Here is a 16628-nt window from a genome sequence, read left to right as displayed (position 1 = left end):
AGTCAACGTCAGCAAGTGGATGAGTTCCATTACCCCGAGTACCTGCACTAAGCTCGGGAGCGTCAATGTCAATTTTGTGTTATGTGATTATTAACGTTGTGTTTCAGTGATTGGTACACTGTGATACATTTTTGAATAGGATTTTAGGAGAGGAAATGAACTAACGTATAAAAAATACAGGGTGCCATTTGAAAAAGTCATACTGTTGTTCATCTCTTTGTAAAAGCAAAGCTACAACGAAGGCAATCATGATGATTGATGTCCCCTGACAGCTAAAGAACATTTGCTTGAAACATTTTGTGTGTATATATAACAACACTGTCAGCCCAAATACCAGCTATTACAGAAGCTTTTCCACTGATTAAGTAACCTAACAGGCATTCAGCGAAAGCAGAAATATTCCCTGAGAAAGTAAAGCCACACAGTGTATTCATTTCTTATGACATTCTTGTGGGGAAACTAGGGTCAAATATTCAAATACTTTTGTTTTGGATTTCACTTGGAAGCCGATGTCTTTTAAATGTGCCAGATATATTCCAGGTTTCCATAGTGGGCGGTAAGGGATAAAGCAAACCTTATTAATGCATTTAAAGGGACGATATGAATTGGAAATATATTTACCAAGCACATGTAGGAATGGACATGACATCTTTTGTATTTGTTGGCCTATGTGCAGATTGGTGGAATCACATGCATTATGACTTTCTGGTTATTGATAAAATGAGGAAATTGAAGGAAAGTTGTTATAGACAAAATTTCCAGTAGTTCTCGTTTAAATGTAGTGTACCAATACATAACTGTACCAGTATACTGTAGGCTATGGACAAATCCATCTGCATGTGATATACATTTTGAGAGAAGCAAGGATCAAACATATATCTACCCATTGATAGAAAAATCTAGGAAATCAGGACTACAATTAGTGGAACTGGATAGCCTTAGCAAGGCAGTAGCTAGAAAAGGTGAGATGTTGAATGACATAATCAGGCAACATGAGCTATATGTCAATGAGAAAATTGAAGAAGCAAACACAAAACTAATGGCTTTTTCTAGGCTATAGATATGAAAGACGCGTCCCAGTAATCTCAGCGTATATGTGAGTTGTATACTATCTCAAAAATGGTCGAGTATACGACAACTAGTTGAAGAAACGTGAAGTTATCGAAGCGCAAAACCATATTCGTCAGAAATTACGAGTGCTGAAATTAGGATACCTGGAATGAGAACAGTCTCTTTCAGAAACGTTTAAACCAGTAATTGAAAATCTGAAAAGTCCCTCAAACAGTAGAGATGGAGATAGAGAGCAGGAGGAGGAGGAGAAGAAGAGGAAGAAGAAGAAGAGGAAGAAGGATATGCTATTACCGCTTTCGTCAACTGTTACATTGACAATGAGTTAGACAGAACACACGAGGTCACATGCTGGGTAATCACCCCATACGTTTAACTGAGCATGCAGTACAGGTTGGAAATAAAGAATTTGAAAGAACACCTGGTTTATTGAATATCACGTTCTTAAGAATTTCGAACCTAGGCAGATATTAACCAAAAGAGATAAAAACATATGGTGGAATATTACATATGACTAATTCACATCAGCAAAACACCACCTCAAAGGGCAAATAAAAGTCTCAAACACTAAAAAATACCAGACTGTTATTAGATCTGCATTAGTTTCTGCAGAAAGCATGGGCAAAGGTAATCAGCATAAAAGTGAGAATACTTTGCCTCTGGAGTATACATGCTATGATGACCCGAACAAAATCATAGAACCACTACAACTATCACATAATCAGCCACCACAGAGAATACTACTCACACAAATGAAATCCTACCAGTCATTTAAGAGCTTTGAGAAAGATGCATTATTGAATAATTATAGAGACAGTTGTTCATGAACTCCACAAACCTGCCACAGAACTTTCCCACATAAGTGTGTCATAATACAATATTTGGATGCTTTATAACAGAGTGATCTTGCAGGTACATTAATAATCGAATGAAGGATCCAAATATATTTTAATCATCATAGATACGTATTCCAAAGTGAGATGGACGACATCTGTGAAGGCAAAGACAGTAAAGAAAACTGTGCATTTCTTTTGACAATTGCTGCAGAGGTGGATGAATCGAAGTCCTGACAATCTTCAGACCTACCATGGATGTGAATTTCACAATAGATGTTTCAAGTCGGTAATGAAACTATATGGGATAAACCACTACTCGACGTTCTCCTGCAGAAAAGTAATATTAAGGAACATTTGAACAGGATTATGATAAATTATAGGTGGGTGAGATTTAATCTTCAAGGTACATACAATTGCTCGACATAATCCCACATTATATTTCAAAATACAAAACAAAACAAAAAATGGTTCAAATGGCTCTGAGCACTATGGGACTTAACTTCTGAGGTCATCAGTCCCCTAGAACTACTTAAACCTAACTAACCTAAGGACATCACACACATCCATGCCCGAGGCAGGATTTGAACCTGGAATCATAGTGGTCGCGCGGAACCAGACCGTAGCGCCTAGTACTGCTCGGCCACCCTAGCCAGCAAAATACAAAACACCATTTGAGAAATTGTACCTGCCAACTGGTCAATGAAAATCTTTATGGCTAGACGTTCTCCCACACTGAACTAAGTATCATACAATAAAATGAGGCCAATTGATGTCCATGATAATGAGATTCTAACTGCAGCATACAATCATATGAAAACGGTGGATTCTTACAAGTAAAAATTCAGTGTAAGTGATTTGGTTTATATTTCGAAATACAAAGCACCATTTGAGAAGTCTTACCTGCTGAACTGGTCAATGGAAATATTTACAGTTTCCAAAGTGCAATGCATGAACCCAAGAACTGCATCGTAAAGGACAGTAAAGGTGAAGAAATTACTGAAAGTTTCATACAGAGAAATTATAGATGTGCTCTGAGCCAGTCGAGTTTCTTGTAGAACATGTCATATTTGTAAAGGGAAGAAGTGGCTCAACTTTCCATCAAAGCCAAGTAATTGACTGAACCTTTACAATCTGGAACATAAAAAAAAAATACAACAACCTCTAACCATGCTGTAGCATAACGTGAGTACTAGGAAACGCATCAGAAGAAGTTATGGCGGCATACTCACTAAGCTGCCAGTTGAATTACTCATCCCTGTACATAACTTATCTGGATCTAGAATTAAAATGAAAAACCGTGTGACTTGTGGTGACAAGGAGGTCAAAATATTGGGCATTGCCTGCAGTGAGCATGATATAGCGTATGCTAGAAATTAGGGTTTGGCAGAGTGGCATATTGTAAATCGAATTTTAATGGAAAATGACAAGCAAATATGCATAAGGAAGAACACAGGCATAGGACAATATATTGCTGCATTCATAGTTCAGAATGCAATGCACAGCAAACTTAAATCAGGTGCTGGGATAAATTTCAAAGAAATTATTAATGCAGCTCATCATACACTAAAGTAGCAGAAGCAAAAACCTATATTATGTTTACAATAATTACATCCAACCAGCGGTCACAACAGCTAAAAGTGCTTTGAAGAAGAATGGAACTGGAAGACGAAGATGTGTTAAAATGTCTATGGTTCTGCCAATACCTAAAACATCTGGTGGAACCATCCTATTTCTACCTTCTGCACTTGCAGGGCTATTAGCTACAGGTTCTTTGGCTAGAGGAGCAGCTGCCATAGCTCAAACAGTGAAGATTGCATAATATGCAGAGTACAAACTACTTGACACTAAAAAGGCATAATATTGCAATCAGGACCATTGCTGTCGGGGAAGGCTTACATGTAAAATCTCATAGGAAATAAGTTGGGCCATTCATAAAAAAAGAAAACCTCATAGTGATACTACTAGACAGACTGCTTACAAATTGAAATCTGGTTAAATTCGTCAGAAGACTCAAAATCCCAAGTTTTTGTAGAGAGTTTATACAGAATTCATTGCCAAAGGCGATGTGTAAGTCCAAAGAATGTGGGATTGTCAATATAGATGTTGCAGGAGGATGTGGCATTCACTAGTTTGAGTATATTAAAAAACGAAAAGCAAAAAGCGAAATACCATCAACTACTTTGACTTGCACAGCAATTTAAGACCACTTAAAGAATTGTGCCGCTACGTTACTGACAAGAACCAAATGCTACACAATTTTCGACACTCCACAGACTTCGATTCATATCTTTGTGGATATTTCTGCCTAATGTTTCTCCTGACACTTGCATAAAAACAAGCAACATGCACATCATTACGTGAATTGAGGTTTAGAAGTGATGCAGTACACTTTTACTTTAAAAGAACGTTTGTCTGTATTGAGTGTGAACCAATCTCCCACAATAGATGCAGGCAAGGGGAGTGGACTATTGTATTGATCGATCAGGAAATATGCAAAGCATATCGATATCACAAAGATGAACAATAAACTATATCTAGGAAGTGGTAAAGTTGTGGAAATACCCCTTGTCTGATACTATATTGACGATTTTAATATGCGTATAAAATGATTTGTACACAACTTTCAATTGCATTTAAACATAAATACATTTAAGATAGAGATAAAAAACAATCAAGGAGACAGTAAACTTTAACCATTAAGATTCAAAAGAACTACTAGTAGATTCCTAGAGGAGCCAAGTGCTGAAGAATAATACTGATAAAATCGACAAGTGGACATTCTACCTGTTGGCATGATCCATGTTGAAGGTAACATTACTATGAATTCTACCTGAATCACGGATTAATCCATACAATCTACAGATTCTTTCCTATGACTGGGCCAGGTTACAAAATTGATGAGGTGCCTATCAATCCAATACACCTCACAGGGAGTGTTCAGACATTAGACCAGATCAAATTGAATAACATAGATCAAAATGGTGATCTAGTCATTTTCACAGTGAGGAAATCATCGCACAGCTTGACCAGAAGCACCATGGGAATAAAATATAGAAACAACACATGCAGGTCTCAGGACAATATTTCACAGCAGAAAGAGAATGCACTAACTCGTGAGAATTACGAGCTTCTTAAATCGATAGGCTTGAAACCTCGCAATAATGTTGCTCAATATAACAGCTCAAATTCAATATTTCGGTCGAATCATTCATCAGGAATATTTTTCCCACAAACCTTTTACTTTGATGAAAAATTCTAATTCAACATCAAGATGAGTTAAGAGTTAGCACTTCCAAACAACAGTTTTCTATATTTGCAAGGCAGATTTGTGGCTAACAAGAAGGGTAAAAACTCTCCAGCGACAACAACACCACGACTTATACATAATGTATTCACATTTCTGGTTAAAGGAATAAGATATCAACCTAATGGTGTTGAACTTGACCGCACTAGAAACATTGGAATTGCATTGACATTCAAAATGCAAGTCTTTACATCAAATTCGGACCTGAATACAATATAAAATGAAGAGTGGTTCATAAATGGATTGATAGGCAGCCACTTTAATGCCTGTACCCCACTCAAAATGTTAATGAGCTTCGTTGAGGATAATGAATGCATTATCACGTAACAAATTTGAATCTCAAATTTTTTCTGCAGGGACTGCAGAATATATGTTATTGGTACATGATCAACTGGTAAGCTATATATATTGATCACGACATCTTGGTAGATGATTGTTGCTGTGTCTGTGTGTTTATGGGTTGCATTTTTTCATATGACTTGGCAAGCCAATGGCAGCACGGCATCTCTAGCCGCAATTGTCACAAGTGTATCTGGCTGCTGAGGCAGGAGCAGTGGTAGCATTGAGAAGCTTTTTCTGCCTTAATCTGTCTAACAAGCCTTCATCATGCTTCGACATTCCAGATGATATATCATCACGTCACTCTGGTCTCATGCTAGCCCGTGCCTCCCATCTGTTTGTGTCGATTCCAAAGCTCTCCATATCTCGTTTACAGGAGTCCTCAATACAGGAGTCCTCAATACAGGACGTCCTACAGGTCTTTTGGCTATAGAGATCTCTCCAAGCATCACCTCACGTGGTAATCTGTCAGGATCAATATGGTGGACGTGTCCCAGCCAGTGGAGTCGTCTCTGCTTCAAGATAGCTGAAATACTGTTGCAGTTAGTTTTAGGTAGCACTGCTTCGTTGGTCACTCGGTCCTTCCACGTTACTCTGTGGATGGATCTCAGGCACCGCATGTGGAAAGCATTAAGGCGACGTTCTTGTTTGGCATAGGTAGTCCATGTTCCCAATGCATACAAAAGGATATTGAGGACGCAAGTTTGATATACAAGAATTTTGGTGGTCAAAGAGAGTTTGTTGTTTTTCCAAACATGCGTAGAGAGTTTGCCAAAAGTTGTCGCAGCTCTTCCAATGCGAGCATCAATTTCCTTGTCAACAGACATGTTTGATTCTATAGTAGAGCCAAGATAGCAGAAGTTATCTACGACTTGCAGAGTAGCGCCATCTAGTGTGATATTCGGCTTTGTGTTAGTACCCTGAACCATAATTACAGTCTTACTGCTGTTTACACTCATCGAGAATAGGTGGCATGCGTGACTAAATCTTGATACAAGCTCCTGCAGCTCTTCTGCGGAGTTCGCAACAATTGCAGCATCATCAGCATACAGGAGTTCACGAGCGACTATCTCATAGCGCTTTGTCTTACTCTTCAGAAGACTGACATTGAAAAGCCTTCCATCTTTCCTAGTATGCAGATGTACTCCAACATTGCAGTTCTCGAAAGCCACTTGGAGCAGACCCAAGAGGAAAATTCCAAAAAGTGTAGGTGCCAACACACAACCTTGTCTTACGCCACAGTTCATACTGAATGGTTTAGATGTACTGCCATCGAAGATTACTGAGCCATGCATATTGTCATGAAAAGATCTTATTAAAGACAGCAAAGTTGGGGGACATTCAATTTTTTCCAGTATGCTGTAGAGTCCCTCCCTACTGACGGTATCAAAGGCTTTGTTGAGGTCAACAAAAGCCACATATAATGGCACTCTGTGTTCGCAGCACTTCTCTTGTAATTGGCGCAAGGTGAATATCATGTCACCTGTGGATGTGCCAGTTCGAAATCCACACTGTGACTCAGGGTAGATCCGAGCAGCCAAGGTTTCCAGTCTCTTCAGGATTATCCTTGCATACGCCTTTCCAGCAATGCTCAAGAGAGATATTCCTCTATAGTTGTTACAATTACCTATGTCGCCTTTTCCCTTATAGACTGTTACTATATTTGCATCTCGCAAGTCTTGTGCCTTCTTCCCAGCACTGCAGTAGGATTTGATACAATATTGGCAAAACGCAGTCAAGTTTGATGATTTCTGCTGGTAAGTTATCATGGCCTGTACTCTTGCCTAGCTTTAAACTTTTAATTCGTCAACAGTGGGAGGATCATCAAGCTCAGACATAACTGGGTAAGTTGGTAAAGTACCCAGAGCTTCTGAAGAAATGTTGACCTCTTCTGTGTATAGTTTAGCATAGTGTTGCACCCATCTATCTAGCTGCTGGTTTTTATTGTTGATTGGGTCTCCATTTAGATCTTTTATTGCAGTGAACTTTCTGCTTGTTGGTCCAATGGCCTTTTTGATGCCTTGATACATGCCACTATAATCTCCTTTGTCTCGGTAGATCTGAATAGTTTTACAAAGGTTGGTCCAATATCTATTTGCGCAATGGCGAGAAACTCGTTGTAGATCTGCTTTGCAGGCCTTGTATTCAGCTATTGCTCGTTGGTCTTTGGGATTATTCATAACCTGTATATGAGCATTACGTTTCTTGTCTATATATGGACGCTACTCACTTTCACATTCAGTAAACCAGTCACTTTGAGTGCTACCCTGCATCCCAGATGTTCCGATAGCTGTCTGCATAATATTTTCTTTAGCTAGATGCCACATATTTTCAGCGCTCTGTGCAGTTATAAATTGCTCAGGATTCAGTTTCATCTCAATTTCTTCACTGAACTTTTTGTACAGCGCATCATCTTGAATGGCTTTGGTGTTGATCTTCACTCTTCGACAAACGCTCTCAGCTGAGTGAATCTTCTTTGGTGTGAACCGTGATTTGGTCATAACTAAAGAGTGATAAGTATCACAGTCAGCACTGTGATATGTGCGGGAACTGAGGACATGACGTAGGTCGCTTCTTCTGGTTATGATGAAGTCGAGCTGATGCCAATGGCCTGAACGTGGGTATTTCCATGTTACTTTGTGCACATCTCTGTTCTGGAAGTAAGTGTTAGTGATGCAGCGAGAAAGAGAGGTGCAAAGTTCTAGCAGTCGCTGACCATTCTCATTCATATTTCCAATGCCATATGGGCCAATGCAGTGGGTCCAGTTGTTCCGTTTATTCCTAACCCTGGCATTAAAGTCTCCCAGTAACACGAGTTTATCTGATCCACGAACATTCGCCAGGCATTTCCGCAGGTCTTCATAGAACATGTCTTTGACTTCAGGTGGCGCTATCATAGTGGGAGCATATGCAGAGATTAATGTGACGGGGCCTGATGTTGTCTTTAATCTCAAAGTTGTTAATCGTTCAGACATAGATTTTGGTTGTTCGCAGCAACTGAGAAGACTGTTTCGCACTGCAAAGCCAACTCCATGTTCACGTCTTTCTCCAATTTCTCTCCCTTTCCAGAAAAAGGTGTAATTATCTTCACACAGGCTGCCTTCCCCAGAGAGACGAGTTTCCTTGTAATGCAGCTACATCAACGTGAAGACGCAGGAGTTCTCTGTCAATTATGGCTGTTTTTCTGACTATAGGGGCAGCATCTGTAGGAGTGTCATATCTGGGTAACATAGTTCTGACATTCCAGGTGGTAAATCGGGTTATTGAATAGTTGGTTTTGTTCATATGAGCTACTTTATTGTTGTTTTTTCCAGGTGCCTCAGTAACCCACCTTGTATCAAGCACTGTGAGATGCTTGCTGCTCCATACACCCATAGAAGTGCAAGGTGGGGGACGGACTGGTACCTTACTGGCTGGGGGCTGCCCAGCTTGAGGTGGGCAGTAACCACTCAGTTAGCCGCAATGGGCTATCCCACCGACTAGAGTCACCCCTGGCGCCCGCACTCATGTCCATCAGTGCAAGGCTTAAAACCAGTAACTTCGACTCCCTGTGTTGTTATCTGCACCTTTGCAGGCACAGGCGGAGTGTCCTCTCCACAGGCACTGCATCGCCTGGGTCGTATTTAAAAGCCACGAATTTGCCCAGTGTTCATAGCTTTCTCTCGACCCAAACAACTGTTTCCACAGGAGTGATGGGTCACTATGTGTGGAGTTGAGTGGGTTGCCGACTTGTTCAGGTTGAACCCTACTGTCGCCTAAGGTACTCCGGATCCATTGCCCCATCCGCCAAGCATACGCACCGTACCAGAGATCTCATCCTCTGCCGCAGCTGCTGTTGGGGACTTCACCCACAACCTTGGGCTATGTTCCTGCATCAAACCCCGCAGAACTGGGGTGAGAGAGACAGGAAACTGAAAGACACCCTCAGGCCTTGAAACTAAATACCATTGGGGTCGACAAAAAAGAGTTGGCCAATGGAGCAGACAGGAAAGGAAACAGTAGGAGTCTGACACAAGTAAGGGGAAGCAATATCAGGCTCAGCTCGGGGCCCCACAGATACTGGTAAGCTAGGAATCATGAAACATGTAATATAAATGTAGAGTTATTGTACCATATGCAACATTTTTCACAACGACATCTCAAAGAGCAAACATTATTGCCAGTACCCAAGGGTTTCATGACAAATGTGGACAATTTGTGTTTAAGGAGGTTGCATTTGTTTCATTCTTCACTGATGTATAAGTATTAACGAAGCATTCCACAATATTCGCTTAACTCGAAGTGTTTAGTACAGTAAGTTACTCGAAGACTCAATAAACTGACACTGGTTGACTTGGTTTCATTATGGAAAACGTGGAGATGATGGAGGAGCGTTGTATGAAAATAATATGTCATCACTCCAAACCTATGATGATACAGACAGCATAGTTTACGTCAAAGGCCATGAAAAAGTGTTATGGTTGTATGACATCTTCAAGAGTGCACAATTCGAAATATTGAGGAGTACAACTGCCCACTAAATCAAACATATAAGCAAATGTGTGGTGATAACAACAGGAGTTATATGTATGATTCAGATAATGTATAAATACTTTGAAGTTGGATTACCACTAAATGATCTTGTCATTTAAAACTGTGTATTTATTTATTCAGCTCCTCCTATATCTCTTTTCGTCATCACATGTTGTCTATGCAATGCATTAAATGTAGGAGATAAAATTTTAACTGCTTCATCTACGCAGTGCTGAAAGCAGCAGCAATCAATGACTGGTTTGGCCTTGGGCCCCATGCGAGCCTCTCAGTATACAGAAAAATGTCTGTCTTTGAATATGTGAATTGAAGTACATTCATAAAATGAACTTTCTTCTTCTTCTTCTCCTCCTCATCCATTCACTGACTGCTCTGAATTACAACAAAGGATATTGTCTTTTGAAAAAAGTGTGTTTCTGTTAATTCAGCTATTACATGGCAGAAGACACATTAATTGGCCACTTGTGGCAGATGACAAGCACCTCTACACCTCACACCATGTGTGCATCTTAGTATTTCAAAGCATCACCATGCACTGCCATTGAGTAGCTCCCAGGTAGAGTTGTGCAAGATCAACATTCACAATACATGTACATCAAGATCAGGAATCATGCACTTAACTGGTGGTATAGAGCAGGCTGGGTCATGCATGCTGGCACTGGATATAAATAAGCCTCACTGGGTAGGTTCCACTTCAATCTGACCATCGTTATTATTGGCTTCTGAGTCAACATGAAAAGTCAGTCTGACCCTCCTAATGGTAACTGAGGTCGTCCAACACCAAAAAGTCAAAATAGAGGCAAATGGTATCAGGCATCCCATGGGGTTTGGTATTAGGTCTTATAGTCTTTTCATTGTACGTAAATGATGTGTCATCATTTCTGTCCTACTGCAAATATCAAATGTACTCTGATGACCTCCAGTTGTATCTAAGGGCAAACCAATAAACCTGAAGACAGCTATCAAGAATCTCAATAACGACCTGTATGCACTACAAAAATGGGCACAGGATATAGGATTAAACTTCAGCCCCTTCAAAACCCACTCAGTACTGGTTGCTCATTCAATGCTGATTAGCTTGAATTATCAGGAATCTCTACCATCTTTAAGCCTAAATGGCATAAATATCGACTTCTATCCTTCTGCAAAGTCTAGGACTAAGAACAGATGTAAATCTAATTTGGACTGTGCAAGTAGTTGAAATGTGCAAAAAGGCATCAGTAACTCTACATGCCCTACAAAAATATAGAAAAAACTATTCCCTGTTGACCTGAAAGAAAAAACATATAAACACTTGACTTCCAGTTATTGATTACAGCGATGTTATCCCACGAGATGTTTCTCAGGAAAGCTCATGACACTTGAAACTGGGCATGAATGCCCATGTTCGTTATATGTGTGATGTTCAGCTCTTTGATCATATTTCATGCCATAAGCACTGTTATCATAGCTGTGTGCAAACAAGTACAGAGATTTCCATACCTTTCTCTTCTCCACCGTCTTATCAATGGGCAATGTCCATCATATCTCTCCTCAACCTTTCTATTCTTATTCTCCAAGGGTGAGAAGCATTACTACACCTGAATCAAAAACAAGTTCCAACTACTTTCTACCCAATTGTAAAACATTGTGGTTCGAGGTATTTTTTGCAGCATATGCCTCAACTCTTTCACTTAGAGTGAGTATTATATATCTGGAAAGGCAACTGATTAAGTGCTTGAACTGGGAGGCAGTACATGTGCAAACACCTACCTAGGATAAAAAATTCAGAAGTTTAAGAATGCCAACCACCAGGATCATATACACTGACTTCGAGTGCATACTAGTTCCTGTAGCATATTGTGAAGGTGATTCCACAACATATCATTCATCCTTCACTGAACGACATGTACCATTTGTGATAGCATGCCAAGTTGTATGCACATACAACTCAAAACTAAATAATTCCAATTCATACATTGTGGATAAAGTTGTGTGATGGTTGCTCTCTGAGCTCGATAAACTTAAGGTGAGTGTTGATGAGATTTATTGCAACATCTTTCCTACGACCAACTCATGGAGAATGATGCCTTATACAAGCAGACAATTGACTGTCATATTTGTAGGCTGCTGTTGGATAGAGATGCTGAAACTTCATGTAGAACTGCTGTCATATAATGAGGAAATTCTGCAGCGCAGCTCACAGTGCACCCAACTTGAAATATGAACTGTTATGAGGCATAACAACGTCCTTCCATAATTTAGATCTGTATGATGCTCACTTTCTTCTTGACCGCTTGGATGATAAAAAAGAACATATATCAACATTGAATGACTGACCAATGTTGAGATGTCGCTTTTTTCGAAGGTGATATACGTGTGGTGCTTTGCCTGTGTGTGTGTATAGGTATGTCAAGGCAAATGAGTGAGGAGGAATACAGGCCATCTTGCGATTTGAGTTACATCCTTTACTTGGACGTAAACAACCTCTCTGCATGCATGACATCCAACAATCTCTGCCTTTCGGAGTCTTACAACGGCTCTCCAAAGAGAAAATTGCCAAATTGGAGAAAGAGATCTACCATGTGGCTGCAGATTATGATGAGGGATATGTCTTGGAGGCAAGCCTGTGTTAGCAGAGGCATTGAAAAAGATAAGCAACAGATTGTTCATAATACTTATATTCTGATAACAACACATTACTTGTAGCACACTTAAGAGAGTGAACATCAAGAGCAAAGATACTTTACTTGTCATACTCGATGTATACAAACAAAAGAACCAAGTAGCCAGATTACCAACATAACAGCCTTTCATATCCCATCCATTTTCATGACGTGCACAGTGACTTGCCATTGTGTCTGAAGTGCCTAGTCCCGTGAAATGGTTCCATCTCCAAGCTGAAGACAACTCTGGAGAATAAGCAGAGATATATTCTTCACTACAGGGACCTCTAGTAATGTCTTAGTTTGGGGATGAAATTTCCTAGAATCACTGTCAGTATCTCCTTCAAGCAGCATCACTGACTGAAGGAGTAGAGCAATGTAAATACTGGAAAGAGGACTCTCGTAATGAGTGATTTTGAAAAGGGTTTTTGTAAATTAATGAATAACACCGTTTTTGAAAAACCATGGCGAATGTTAGAAACCACCATGAAATTCATTTAGCTTACTATTGAGAGAGGCTCTGTATTGCAAGGGATTAAATCACCACGCACAATTTAACCATGTCATAAACTTCAATAAACTCACTGTGGAGATGGCTAAGATTCAACTGTTCAACTGTGTGTGAAATCTTATGGGACTTAACTGCTAAGGTCGTCAGTCCCTAAGCATACACGCTACTTAGCCTAAATTATCCTAAGGACAAACACAGACACCCATGCCCGAGGGAGGACTCAAACCTCTGCCGGGGCCAGCCGCACAGTCCATGACTGCAGTGCGGCTAAGATTTCAGGGGAGTTCATGAAGCATGTCTATATTGTTATGCATATTACGAGCCTCTTCCATATCCACATGTAGTAATTCCACTATGAGTTTGGTGTTTGCAGAAACAAATTTTGTGGCAAATTGCAACTTAAAGTCAGCATGTCGCACCATGACGACAACCGATTCATCTGTGTGGTCCCTCCCATTCTTAAACTATTCGCTTCAGTAATTGAATGTGCAAGTTTTTATGTGCACATTTTTGTGCTCGTATGTGGAATAGACAGATGAAATGTTTGTCATAGCTGTGTGTATGGGTGTGCATGTGAACGATTGCATACTATGTGAGTGCGCAAATTGTAAATATTGTGTGTACTGTTCACGATCTGTGTTCATATATATGTATATGAGTGAGTGGTTTTTTCCTTCACCTGCTGCTGTTAGCCCACCTGTTTTCTAAATACTATATAAAAACCAATTGAAAAGAAAAATTATTAAAAGTGTGAATATTGTATAAAAATCAATGATTAAATGGGAAACATGGTGTATATAGATTCTTGGTTAGTTTTAGTTTAAAAGTTATATTTAGATCATTGTTTTAAAGCATTAAAAATTATTTCACTGCTGTGTGTAAATAATCATTTACAAAATTTGTTTGGTATTATTATTTATTATATATACTTTTTAATCCACGAGTAAAAACAGTATTCTGGGTGCAGCAATTCATCGTCTTAAAAGAAATCCACTGGTCCTTTTTTTCACAGATGATTGGTGATAACAGGAACAGTCTTTGTACTGCTGTGCATCCTGGTCCCGCAGTTCTGCTGGGGGCCATTGCCCAGATGGAAAAAACAATAAAAAAGTATAAACCAATATATTTATAATAACATTAGTAATAATGAATCGAGAGCTACTTACTTTTGAAATGTGACTAGGAGCTGCATAACTCCGACTTGCATAACTCACTCATTTCAAAAAGGAGAGGCAATTCCTGCAAATGCAGCTCATTATCCTCAAGAGCCCATGTATCTTCGCGCCATTCTGTTAAATTGCCATTATATTCACACATACACATCTCTTGACTGCTAGGCAATCCAAATACCCATCATACACTCTTTTCTTATCATGTTTTTCCATTCTGGATGTAGAATACGTTGTGCAAATCACTACACTTCTTGCATGTAAGAGAAAGTGACTTGGTTGAGATTTCAGAAGGGGAAGACAATTCTAGCAATTGCAACTCCTTGTCTTGGGGAGCCCAATCATGTAATGCATCTTCATACTGTTCTGCTACGCTGTCGTTATTTATTGAACAATATTCCTGTGTATACATTTGTGGGCAGTCCAAATAAACTGGCATATGTTCGTTCATTACTATGTCATTCCATTCTTAGTGAAGAAGGCTGTGATAACATTTCTGTGCCAGATACTTATAGCAAGTACAATTGGTAAAGTCTTCTTTGCTTGATATAAGTACCTCTTCATTTGAGCACATGAAACTCAGCACTAAGAAGAAGAATCCCGATGGCAATTTACTATTATGTTCAGATCTTGAACAAGGGACAATTGGATCTTTATAATAATAAAAAAATTATGGGGGCAACTTGATTCTGGTTGGCTGAGAGCAACAGCATAGACTGCATTGTGATTGGCTCTTGCGTGAAAGCATTTTAACACAATTGACAGACCTCCTTTGCCCCATTCAATGGGGTGACCTTGAATATGACAAACACAATCGCTTCATCTCTATATATAAAAGGCAATGCCCCACATGACTGACTCACTCAATCACTGACTCATCATCACTCAGCTGAAACTGCTAAGGATAGAAACTTGAAATTTGAAGAGAGTGTTGATCTTATACTATAGGCGACATTTAAGAAAGGATTATTTTTGAAATTCCATTCCTAAGAGGGTGACATAGGTAATGAAATGTGTTTTGAAAACATGTCACTATTAAGGCAAATTTGAAGCCAGACTTACGAAAACTTGTATTTGATTTGTTGGTCAGAAAATACACATTTCATCATTGTTGGAAATTTAGCCCCTATGGGGGTGAAATAGTGGGTGAAAATATTTTTCGAAAATAAATCATTATTAAAGAACTACTGAAGTATTTTAAGGCTACATCTATAAAAATTGGTATTTTACTTCTCATTTACAAACAAAAAATTTGTTTTTCAGTGTTCTTATAAATTCAGATTCTAAGGAGGTTCTGAAGAAATGTTTTATGAAATATTTCGGTATAAATTCATTTTAAAAGCTAAATTTATGAAAATATGCATTTAGCTTCTCGGTCAGAAATAAAAAAGACTTGTGTCATCATATCTGGAAATTCAACACCAAATGGGGTGAAATAGGGCCAGACTGATTCACTGATTCGTCATTGCCCAGCCGAAACCGCCAAGAATAGCAACTAGAAATATGGAGAAAGTATTGATCTTATACTGTAGGCGTCATTTCAGAAGGAACTTTTCTAAATTCCACCGATAAGTGGGTGAAGGAGGGATGAAAATTTTTTTGAAAGATGTTACTGTCAAGGTAACTTAGAAACTACACTTACAAAAATTGGTTTTCTGTTTCTCGGTCAGAAATAAAGAAATATGTATTTCAGCATTTTTGGAAATTTATCCCCTTTGGGGGTGAAGTAGTAGATGAAAGGTTTTAAAATAAACCATTATTAAAGAACTACAAGTGTATTTTTAAAGCTAAAACTCTGAAAATTGGTGTTTGTCTTTTCAGTTAGTGATTAAATTTGTGTTTCAGTGTTTCTGGAACTTCAATCCCTATGGGGGTGAAATAGGGCATGAAATACTTTATGAAATAGGTTATGAATTTTTTAAGAAAGTATTACATTATATTAAAAATTTTTGAAAGCTAAAGCTATAAAAATTGATGTTTCCCTTCTCAGTTAGATATACAGAAACACGTGTTAAGGGATGAAAGCTTCTATGTAAATACATCGAACAGAAAGAAAAAGTGATGATTAACAAAAATCTTGGACTACACTTACCAGAATCGCTTTATGGTCAGAGATACATTCAGAAAAGACAATACTTCTGTGGCCATAATTAGTGTGAAAAGTCTAGATGACATCACAATTTGTGAACAATACAAAAATTAGATTAAAGAAAAATATAAAAAAAT

Source organism: Schistocerca cancellata, chromosome 10 (assembly GCF_023864275.1).
Source record: "Schistocerca cancellata isolate TAMUIC-IGC-003103 chromosome 10, iqSchCanc2.1, whole genome shotgun sequence".
Taxonomy (NCBI): domain Eukaryota; kingdom Metazoa; phylum Arthropoda; class Insecta; order Orthoptera; family Acrididae; genus Schistocerca; species Schistocerca cancellata.
The sequence above is the reverse complement of the archived record's forward strand: the minus strand, read 5'-3'. Positions refer to the sequence as shown.